Below are 11844 nucleotides of genomic sequence, written 5' to 3' on the forward strand. Positions count from 1 at the left end.
AAAAAATTTGGATATTTCGGATTACTTTGGATATTTCGGATAAAACTATCCGGATAGTTTCGGATACTTTCGGGTAGTTTGGATACTTTATAATAATTTAGTTATCCTCAACTATTTTCAGATACTTTTAATAGAATTTTAAATTAAAAATATATATTTAGTGATGTTATATGTATATATAATTAATATTTTTATATATTCGGGTACCCGTTCGGTTCTCGGTTCGGTTCGGTTATTTTGGATATAAAAATATAGGAACCGTTCGGGTATTTGAGGGTATTAGTCCGGTTCCGGTTTGGTTCTTCGGTTCCGATTATTTTGCCCAGGCCTACTCCGAAGACTTGAGACTGCTTGCATGTTCTTCTAACCTTCAATCGCCATTGATCTCTAAATCTTCTTCTCCAATTGTTAAAGTTGAGTGAGGGGAAAAGCTTTAGAAGAGCCAAGCTTTGAATCTTTCCGGAACATTAACCTTTATGGTAGCTCCGAATCAACTGGATTTTGGCTTGATACCCGAAAGCATGATCCAAATCTTACGTCTTGATCTTCGTGGAGACTTCATTGAGTAGAAGACAAAGATTTATACCACCTCCGATTCAAGGACTAAGCATATTTAACAAAGAGGAAAATAAAATCCTATCGATCAACGGAATAAGAGTACATACAGAAGGAGAAGAACTTAGATATAACTATATTTATGCTCAATCTACATCAGAAGAAGATAAGAATGATATGCAATTCCAACATGATTGAGCTGAACACAATAAAAAAGAAAACTTGTCGATACGAAGGAAATATCGCCAAACGCGAAGGGAAAATCGTCAAGCGAAACTACATATTCGATCTAAGATTGATCGAAACTATTTAACATCAAAGAGCAAAAGAGGACATGATGGTAATCGGCGCCTATAAGGCCACCGGTCACCGGAAACCATGGGCGAACCTACATACGTTAAGGTGGAGGCAGCTGCCCCACAAAAAAAAATGTGTTGATTTTTTCTATATTTTTTTTAGTTCAAAAAAAGTTACAATGATGAATTTTTTTTTTTTTGCCCCCACAGATCAGAGCCCATTCAAGTATGTTATGCAAGCCCATTTTAGAAATATAATTATTGTTTTACTAAATTGACATAATTATGCTAAAGTTACGAATTAAAAACCATAATCAAACTTCTTTTTCGTGTGTTCATCGTCTTGAATTCAGCAAGTGGTAACTTTTTGTCTATCTTAATTTGTTCTTTTATTTTCATGGTTAATACTTTATTCTAATGGTATAAAGAAAAGCAACCTCTTATCTATTATTATAAAACAGAGTTTCCTCCATCCTGATGAGGACACATAGGATTCCAGGTCAGAAATTCGGTTTATGTGAGCTTGACACGTGTCAAATGATATTGTGCGTTTCATTAATCGTCTGTGTGATTCGTATGGGCTTTAGTTATAATTGGGCTTTATGTTAACTTCTAAGAGTACAGCCTGCTTATCATCTCCGACAAGATGAAACGACGTGTTTTCATTTATGGCTAAATCCGCGTTCTTCTTTCGCTTCTCCAGAGCTCAAAAAAACAATGGAGTTTGTGAAAGTCCAAAGAGACGAATCGTCGTCTAGAGACTTCGTTTCAGTGGTTTTGTATTCATTCATATCCTCTCAGACGTTTTGATGCCACATTCATCGCCTTTAAAGATACATATTTGCTTTCTCATCATCTCTCTTTTGTGGCTTTGATTTTGGTGCAGATTGAATAATCAAGGGGGGAGACGAACCAGAGGAGCAGAGAGGAGTGCGGAGGAAGAGAGAAGAGTCTGTACGGAGGATTACCACCGCCGTGTAGAAAAATCTGGGTTTTCTTTGAGTTTTAGTAGATCTGGATTTTGCTGTTAATTGAAACCACCGATGAATATTATTTCAATTTGTGTAGGTTTGTGATTTGAGGATGATGGGTTATATATAGTTTATATATGCTGGAAAAAGACGATGGTAAGGATTTGCCATGAAGTTTGATTCTGATTTTGTCTCTGTTTTTGGTAGATGAAGTTGATGGAAAGGATTTTCCATGGAAGTTGAATCTTATTCTGTTTACTTAATAGCTTTCTTTAGGAGACAAACTTCGTTTTAAATTGTAAATTTTGTTGTTTTATCCAATGTTTCTGACTTTAGTTGTGTAGAGAAGCAGTGATCTTTCGATGTGTTTTAAAGTTCAGCTTTTTAATGTTGTTCAGGTTGAGTGATATGTTTTGTGGTTCACGGCAGGAAAGAGTGATATACAGAAAAAGGAAAATGGAAAGCGTAGCCATAACAGAGCATTTGATCAAACTCCTCCCTGTTGCAGAGCCTGGATTATTTGATCTGGTGGGTTATGTCATCTCCGCCGTGGAAGGGAAGCCATACCAGAGTCTGGAGAGGCATGGACGTCTTGATTTTCAACGGTTGGCATTGGTGGACCATCCAGCCGTATGTTTTCTTTTGCTTTTGTTTGCTTCCTTTTTGAGTTTTGACTCATTTGACAACGTCTACGTATGTTTGTGTGGCCCAGGTGGGGACTACATGGAAGGTACAAAGACATAAACAGACTGGTCGCTTATTACAAAGGGATGACCAGGCTCGATAGGTTAATGCATTTGTCAATCCATCTAAGACCAATGTTTTTTCAATGGTGTTTCTCCTGTTCTTTACGAGTAAGTAAACAAACAAAGAAACCCGTTTCAATGGGTACGTGATGTTATTGGTTAAGCATTTTCTAGGCATAGCATAGCTATTAGGGAATCATAAACATTTTAATATTAATCTTAATACAAGAAATTGATAATTTAAAGACCATGTGATCTATGTATAATAGCTCTTTAAAATTTAGGGATTGAGACAAATGTTTAATCCGGTTGTGCTCAAAACCGGCCATGACTATTATTTTGATATTGTACGTTATGGTCTAGGTGATTATGGTTATGCCATTCTCTAACATTATCTAGATGATCTTTTGTTGGCAGTGGAAGGGATTGGGGAGAGCCAATGAAGTCATGTAAGAGTCACACATAGCCATTATACGGGAGGAAATATTCAGGAGGGTCACTTGTGGCTTGGGTGATTTTAAACAAAGTGATAAGGAGATTGAAAAAACTGGTCTATTGGCTCGACATAACCGGTCTATCTCAGCTCCGTAAAGATGCTTATCCTTCTGCTTACAGTGGGAACCATCCTGGTAATGATTGTAGCCACTGGTGTCTTCCTGGTCTACCTGATACTTGGAACGTACTCTTTTACTCTGCTTTTTTCTCTTGAAATCACTTTTGTCCTATCATCAATGTATAAGTTACCGAATAACAGTCCATTTCTTTAGTTAACTTTGAATTGTTGTCACTTGATTCTTGATTCTTTTGTCCTATCATCATGTTGTGACTCTAAACATGAGGAGAACATCTCAAAAATACAGTATACACAACCGTGGAAGGATTCAGTAGCCGATCAAATTTAGGTCTGGATAAGTTTCTATACGTTTGTGTTTATTTGTAAATTGATTTGTTACTCCAAATAAATCAATTTAACGTAAAAGAAAATTTACACCAAAATTGTATCTTTTATAAAATCGATCCATTAAATCCCGTCCGCAGGGCGGGCCGATCCTAGTAGTTATATAAACTAAACTTTTCTACAATTCTCTACTTATTTTTTTGATAAACTGTGTCCTTGAAAAATTTTAATATTGATTTGGTTTCGCTGACTCTGATGTGATGATGATGCTGATGATAAAGTAATATAAAGTTCTCGGTCAACATTGTCGTGTTTTTGATTTGCAAAAGTGAATTTTAAAATTTATACCTTTCGATTGTATTGTTGAACACAGCTTTATTTTTTCAGAAAAAATCAATGGAAAAATACTACAAAAAAATATCTACTTCGGTACCTGAAACTAATGCCAATGATCTGCTACTGCCTGAATCTGATGAAAGGAAAGACAAAAGAAAATCTCCCCCAGTACCTGATACCAATATCGATGATTTTCCATCTGACCCTGGTGAAAGGAAAGACATAATGGATTACCCTTTAAATCAAAGAGACGAGGTTAGACGTAGATATCTAACTAAAGGTCCGTGTCAACCTTATGGTCATAATTTTTAAAAAATATCAAAAGGAGGTGGAACAAGAAGATTCAATCCATCTTGGTTTGATCAATATAGTAGTTGGCTAGAATATAGCATATCTAAAGAACGTGCATTTTGCTTATATTGCTATTTATTTAAAGATGAGGTACGAATGCAAGGTGGAAGTGATGCATTTGTGAAAGAAGGGTTTAATAGCTGGCAGAAGCCAAAGAGATTGCTTACTCATATGGGTAAACCACCCAACAGTTGTCACATTATTGCTGCTCAGAAATGTGAGGATTTGATGAATCAACATCAATCTATCGTACATGATCTGTTTAAGCTAGATGATAAGGTGAAAAATGAGTATCGTATTCGCTTAAATGCTTCGACTGATGCTTTAAGATTCTTGTTACGACAAGGATTACCTTTTCGTGGTCATGGTGAGAAAAAAGAGGATGCGAACAAAGGAAATTTCTAGCAGCTTTTAAAATACACAGGAGAACAAAATGATGCTATAAGTAAGGTTATTCTGAAAAATGCTCCAAGAAATAACCAGATGATTTCTTCCAAGATTCAAAAGATATTGTCCATTCCTTTGCAGAAGAAGTACGACAAGCTATTTTAGAAGAAATTGGTCATGGTATGTTTGGTTTGCTGGTTGATGAGTCTGCTGATGTTTCTCATAAAGAGCAGATGGGTGTTGTTTTTCGGTTTGTTGATAAAAGGGGAGCAATCAAAGAACGGTTTATTGGAGTTGTTCATGTAAAAGAAACGTCTTCATTAACTCTGAAGTCTGCTATAGATGATTTGTTTGCTAGATATGGTATGAGCATTACAAAGGTACGAGGGCAAGGTTATGATCGAGCTAGTAATATGAGGGCTGAGTTTAATGGGTTGAGATCATTGGTTTCTAGAGAAAGCAGTTCAGCATATTATGTTCATTGTTTCGCTCATCAGCTTCAGCTAGTTGTGGTGGCTGTTGCAAAAAAACACTTTAACATTGCTGATTTTTTTTATATGATTTCTACATTGTTGAATATTGTTGGGGCTTCTTGTAAACGACAAGATATGTTTCGAGAAATTCAACGTGAAGAATTAGAAAAAGGAATCAAGAGTGGTGATGTTAAGACTGGGACAAGACAAAATCAGGAACGTTCTTTAGCAAGACCTGCAACTACTCGCTGGGGTACACATCACAAAACATTGTTGAGGCTGGAAGAATTGTTTTCTACTACCATTAAAGTTCTTGAGTATATCCAAGATGAGGGTTGGGAAGACTTACAGAAACGCCAAGCATGTGGTCTTCTCAAATACTTTCACACATTTGATTGTGTGTTCTATTTGCATCTTATGTTACTTATTATAGGGCTCACTGCGAACTTGTCATTGACTTTGCAACAGAAAGATCAGGATATTTTGAATGCTATGTCACTGGTAGGATCCACTAAACGAGAGTTGCAGAAGCTTAGAGATGATGGTTGGGATTTGCTTATGGCTAAAGTTGCTTCTGTAAGAAACATAATGTTGAGATGCTTATCATGGAAGAAGATTTTGTTGATCTTAGGAATCCAAGAAAGAGAACCAACATAAGCAATATGCATCATTATAAGGTCAACTGCTTTTGCACGGTTCTAGATTTGCAGATTCAAGAGTTCAACGATCGTTTTACAGAGGTAACCACTGATCTGCTTATTTGTATGGCTGCTTTAAGCCCGGTTGATTCATTCCATGGGTTTGATAAAGAGAAGCTGGTGCGATTAGCTAAGTTATATCCAGATGATTCTAGCTATGGTGAGCTTTTATCTCTAGAGCAACAACTTGATATCAACATCGACAATATATATGTTTCATAACGATCAACAACATATGTTGACATTTTGTTAATGTGCTTTCCGATTTATTTTTCTTTGGTCAGCTAAATGCTTTTCTGGTTAACCGAAACATGACTTTATAAAATTAGTAGGGTCGGCCCGCCCTACGGTCGGGTTGCATATTCAAAAATAATTGAAATAGTTTGAATAAATAATTATTTTAATTTTTATTAGGCAAAAATATAAATAGTAGTTAAATTTTGTACTTGTTTTTTTTTTTGAAGTCTAAACAAACTATGCTATTTTGATAATTATTAGTTAGGTTTTCTTTTTTCTTTGGGTGGCATTACATGAGTTCTTGCTGAAAATAAAGTAAGGACAATTGCAAAGTTGAGGTTAGTCTTTGACAATTCATCTCTATATGTATAGAGAGGAAAGATATACATGCAAGTCTTTAGATGATTATTTGGATCCATTGCTGCATAACTATGTTTTCTGTATTTCTCAACCGTCTTGACCCTTCTACTAATTTGGTATTTTGTTATAAGTTAAAAAGTTGTTTGTTTTTCTCATTTTCACCAAATTAAATAAAACATGATTTTTATTGGTAAAGATTTGTTCTAGAAATATATTTATGTAATAATATTATGATATAAATATAAAGTAGAAAATATTATATTTTAAATTTAGTGTAAAGAATATATATTTATGTTTAAATAAATCTGATTTCTAATCATATAAAATAATTTTTATCTAGGATAAATATTGTTATGTTGTTTTTGTATAAAACCAAATAAACCAAAAATCGATGGTTTATAAACATAACCAAACCAAATTAGATATAGATCCAATATGGTAGTTAATTTTTATAAACCGAAATAGCAAAAAATCTAAAAAAATGAATCGAAATCAGACCGTAATCCTGGAGTTCTAGTGATAAGGTATTATAAGATTCTTTGAGTAAGTCATCATGCTTCTCCAAATACCTATTTTGACAATCAAAACAAATTAGTTTAATGAGAATTAATTCAACAAAGCACCAGTTTATTGTGGGTCCATCCTCGCAAAGCTATACATAGCTACACTTTCTAAAGTCTTTAAATATGCCAGAGAATTTGAAGTTTCCTCTTCGTATTTAGTCCAAACAACAGAAAATCTCGTTCTAAATGTTCAATTTTCTATGGGTCGGTAATATGAGATTTAAAATTTATTAAAACAGTGTTCCTTTACCTCGTCTAGATCAAAGCAATCCTGCAATATTAGATGTTCTGTATAGTCTATACATACAGAGAAAGCAATTGTGAAGATAAAAGAGATACCTGAGAGGCTGGGAAGACATACATACATGGGTAAGTAGGCTTTTGAGTCCCTTGTGTCAAAACGTATGGGTAGTGAAGTCAGATTGGCATCCAAACGATGAAACAGAACTTTGCCTACTTATTGCAAGATATAGCCAAGAATAAAAATTCAGATTCTTTAAAACCCCATTTTTATTTTGATTGTTTCGGAAACCGATGCATAGTTTTACAGAAGTAAAATGATATTTGCAGTTGGGATATTGCTTAGTTATGAAATAGAAGCCATTTGAATTCCCAAGGGTTATTGCACTGATCTCGGCGACCATCAGCTACTCTTCATGAACTTTCAGATTTTTTAATACTCCAGCTAATAAACGATGATGACATACGAAAGAATTAACTTTTTGTAAGCACATAAATCAAAAACTACAAAAAAAGTTAGAAGACTAATATGACTCATATCACTTTTGGTCTTGAAGAAATTTTCAAACAATCACAAAACATATTAAATAATCTCAATCACTGAGTTCGGAATATCATTTGTTGAAAACATGTGAAATATAAATTATGAGGTAATGGTGTTGAAATTTTTGATACATCCAGCCAAAAAAAACAGAGTACATCCAGCAAAAAAAAACAGACTCTTCTGATCATCAAGCCATCTTATAAATATGTGTTGCCCTCCACATGCCTACAAAGCAATATATATATATATATATATTAAACGATTGATGTAGCTAAATCAACAATTTACAACAACTATCGCTTTATTGTAAGTAACCTTGCCGATAAGAGTAACCAATTCATATGAAGAGAGCTAAAATGGAAATTGATGAATCAAGAACCATGAAGATCAAATTCAAAACTTATTCTTCCCATCTCTGTTAAAAATAACAAAATACATACACAACAAACCAAATAGTGTGTTTCTGTAAAGCACTTTTGGCTAGCCAACTCTAGATTTTATTCCACAAATGGAATTACTATCCAAAGACAAAATCGACCGAAAAAAATATTAACATAATAAACAATTGGCATGCTTTGTGGAGAAACTCTGACGCAGACGTAGCTTACCTTTTCCCTCTTCATGTTCTATTCTTCCATGGATCCACCAATGGCACAACCACACAGTGTTCAAGCTTCATCAACACTTGGTATCTTAACAAATGCAGCAGCTCGAACAATGCTATCCCTGCATCATTCTTGTCTTTTGGGGACCCATTCTCGAGAAGGTCCAGTTAATCAAGTATCACACTGTCGTGTATGATCTTGTTTCCACAGGATAGCGTAAGGGTAAAAGAATGTCACTACTGCATTTTCTCTTGCTTCCATGGTTCCCGCTCTAAAAACTTGAACTACTGAAGTGACTGCACCATCAAACTTTACAAGCTCTTTGTTATCTTATTATATAGAGAGGATCACAAAATAGGGTTCTTCCTACGCTCTTCACACATCAAATCTACGTAAGAACCATATAAAGTTGCATATTTGAGTCCTCGAATACGCAATTACAATCAGAATTGACAAACCCGTGTTTAGAGTAGAACTTTTTGATTCTGTCAATGACAGAAGCCCTAAAAGCAAGAGTCTTAATAGTTCATGTCCTAGCACGACCTTGAAGCTTTGAGTGCAAAGCAGCTTATGTTGCTGCTACCAATCGTCACCCCATGATCCGGCGAGGCTCTGACTTGGATCTCCGGAGACATGATCTCCGAAAACATCTGAGGCTCATCTATCTCTAACCCATCACCGATGTTGCTGTTACCAGACGCTACTCTTGTGTGAAGCAACGTAAGCTTAAGCCGCAAATCCAGCGAGAGAAGCCATCGAGGCTGTGACTTGGAGAGTCAGATTGGAGATGAAAGTATATGGCTTTTATACTGAAAGGGTCGAAACCAGAAGGAGAGCGAGGCTAGGTTTGACATTTGCCGGTAGATCGGAGATTGTATATCGGAGATTGTAGGGGCGATGGAGGCGGATGGAGTAAGGTTCTGATCAGAATAAGATTACTGGTCTGAAAAAACGAAATGAGGAGATGGTTCTCATAGCATCAAAGCCTACCTTTTTATATTCGTAATGCCACCGCCTTACATGAGAAAAAATCGCATTCAAAGGAGATCATGGGGTATGGATTTAAGGACTTTAAGAGTGTTAATTTTGTAACTGGTAGCTATTCAGATTGAGAAGGAAGAAGATGTAACAACGCTCGAACTCAAGTTACGTCTCCATCTCAGATGGGATGTAACCGAATTCAACCCTAATAGCAAACGGCGCGTATAAACGTAGATATACTCGATATGGGCTTGGTCGATCATAAGAAAATAAAGGCCGAATAGAAACGAAGCTTATAAGTAAATTAACTTAAATGAAACGGTGAGTTTCATTTGTCTGGGACAGGTGTCGCGTGTACAGAAACCGAATTTCTGACGTGTCATCCTACGTGGCGCGTCCAGGAGAGAGTAAAACTCTACTTTATATAATAAGATGAGTTTATATACGTATATACATTTTTTTCTTTGATCAACATATAGGCATATACTATAGTCACTTTATGGTGGACCCAGGTTTGCTAAGGTATATTCGTTCTTTCCTCGCTCATCATCTTTTGATTCTTTTGGACACACAAAAGTTTGTTTGTTCTTCTTTTTGATTATACATTTTGGGTTTGATTGGGCTTTCTAAAGCTTTCAATGAATTTTTCTTGTCAAACTGTAAAAGATGTTTTGTGATTTTTTAATTTTATTATTAGAATAGAATTTGATATGCTCGTGTAAAACACGAAATTATTTGTTGGTTTATAAATTATATTAATTAATAATTATTATATTTTTATTTTTATAATACTATTGAGTAGTCATTTTACTATACGTCGTTCTAACGTTAATTTTAAAATTATCAATTACAATAATATTGTTAATAAATAAAATATTTACTAATTGCCATTATTACTATTTTTTATTTTTATTTATTTTTCTTAATAACATGTTATAAATTATAATAAAATCAAAAAGGAATTTGGTATCAAAAGGTAATATATTTTAAATAAAAAAATATAGCAATTTTTTATATTTAAAATATGTTATTTGTTAGGGTAAACTAATGCATTTTCTTTGTGATATTATAGAATCATGAATTAAAACAACGAGAGAGATTAAGCATAGTGGGAGTAATTGGTTGGACTGTAACTGTCAAAAATTTACCGTATAATTTGTGTTGTAAATGTATTGAATGTAACCGTACATGTAAGGTATGACTGGTTTCTCCTCTACCAACCGCAAACACAGCTTTGCGGTTAGTTCCAGCTGTTGGCGTTTTACAACAATCACTCAAACCACTCTAAACCGTTTCAAACCGCTTTAAACTTCATAAATTCAAAAGTTGGTTCCAACTAGCGTTTGCGGTTGCGGGAGATTGCGGGAGGATAAATTTTTTTTTTTTATTAAACAATATATGTACAAAAATAAAAATATTCAATAAAAAGTTTTAATTGGAATTATAAAAATACTAAAATATATCTATTATATTTTAATTAATATTATAAAATTTTAAAATAAAAATATTTTCTATATTTTAAAAAAAAATAAATTATAACTTTCTAAGTATAATTTTTATATTTATTATAATATTATGATTTTTGATATTTTTATAATTATATAAAATGTAAATATTGTTAATTTATTATTTAACCGCTGCAGCATTTGGTAGTTAACCAGTCATAAGTATCCCGCAAATGCACCAAATTCTAACCGTAGAACCAGTCGTATAAATCTCTTAAAGCCGCTAAAAACTGCAACCACCCGCATCCGAGAACTCGCGCAACCGCAGCCGCTGCGTGTGAACCAGTCATGTCCTTACTAAAGTATATTTTTCTGCTTTGTTGTAATTATGATAAGTGTAGCTGTAAATTATTGGATGTATTTTTGTAAAATAAAACATGATTTGATAAAATATGATGTAGCTGTAAAAAAAACTTCCATATTATTATTTAAAATAACAAATTATCAAATTTATCCAAAATAAAAGAAAAACCATATCTAAAATTAAAAATTTAAAGGAAAACCACCATCTAAATAATAATACTAATAAATTTTATCTAAGAGAATTCCATAAATTCATTGCAATCTCATCTCGAATTAGAAAAAAACGTATTTGAAAATTTAGTTTTCGATACTTAATGCTCTGAAGAAAATCTAGTATTTATAAAACAAGTGTTCCGTTAGGGTTTTCCATTCTTAAGTTATCTTTTGATTTTTCCTTTTTGTTTTTAGTTGATAATTTATGTTCTTAAGTTTATCTACTTTTAAACTATTAGTTTATGATCAAGGATTATCATGATTTGAATATACTAAATATCTGACTATATATATGTGCTCGTATGCTGATGAAAAAAAGAACGTGATTTTCTTTTTCAATTATGAGTTTATTTTTTATACAGCCCAAATTATAAGGATGTAGGATTTTTGTCTAAAACAAATAGAAAAATTAAAGTTGTATCTTTTTTGTTGTATCTTGAAAAAATAAAACAACAACTTAATTGGTAAAAATTTGTAAAATTTTGCTGTAGATTTTAACTTAAAAACTAAAGCTAAAGCATGATTGGTTAGGATTAGTGCTTTAGAAAAAATTAAAGTTATAGTATTAAGTTAAAGTCCAAT

At 33.5% G+C, this 11844-nt stretch overlaps 1 pseudogene; it reads left to right on the top strand.

Moving 5' to 3' along the window:
• Positions 1-2278: 2278 nt before the first annotated feature.
• Positions 2279-5933, top strand: LOC106330788 (annotated as a pseudogene).
• Positions 5934-11844: the final 5911 nt, after the last annotated feature.

The sequence above is a fragment of the Brassica oleracea genome, chromosome C3 (assembly GCF_000695525.1).
Source record: "Brassica oleracea var. oleracea cultivar TO1000 chromosome C3, BOL, whole genome shotgun sequence".
NCBI lineage: Eukaryota > Viridiplantae > Streptophyta > Magnoliopsida > Brassicales > Brassicaceae > Brassica > Brassica oleracea.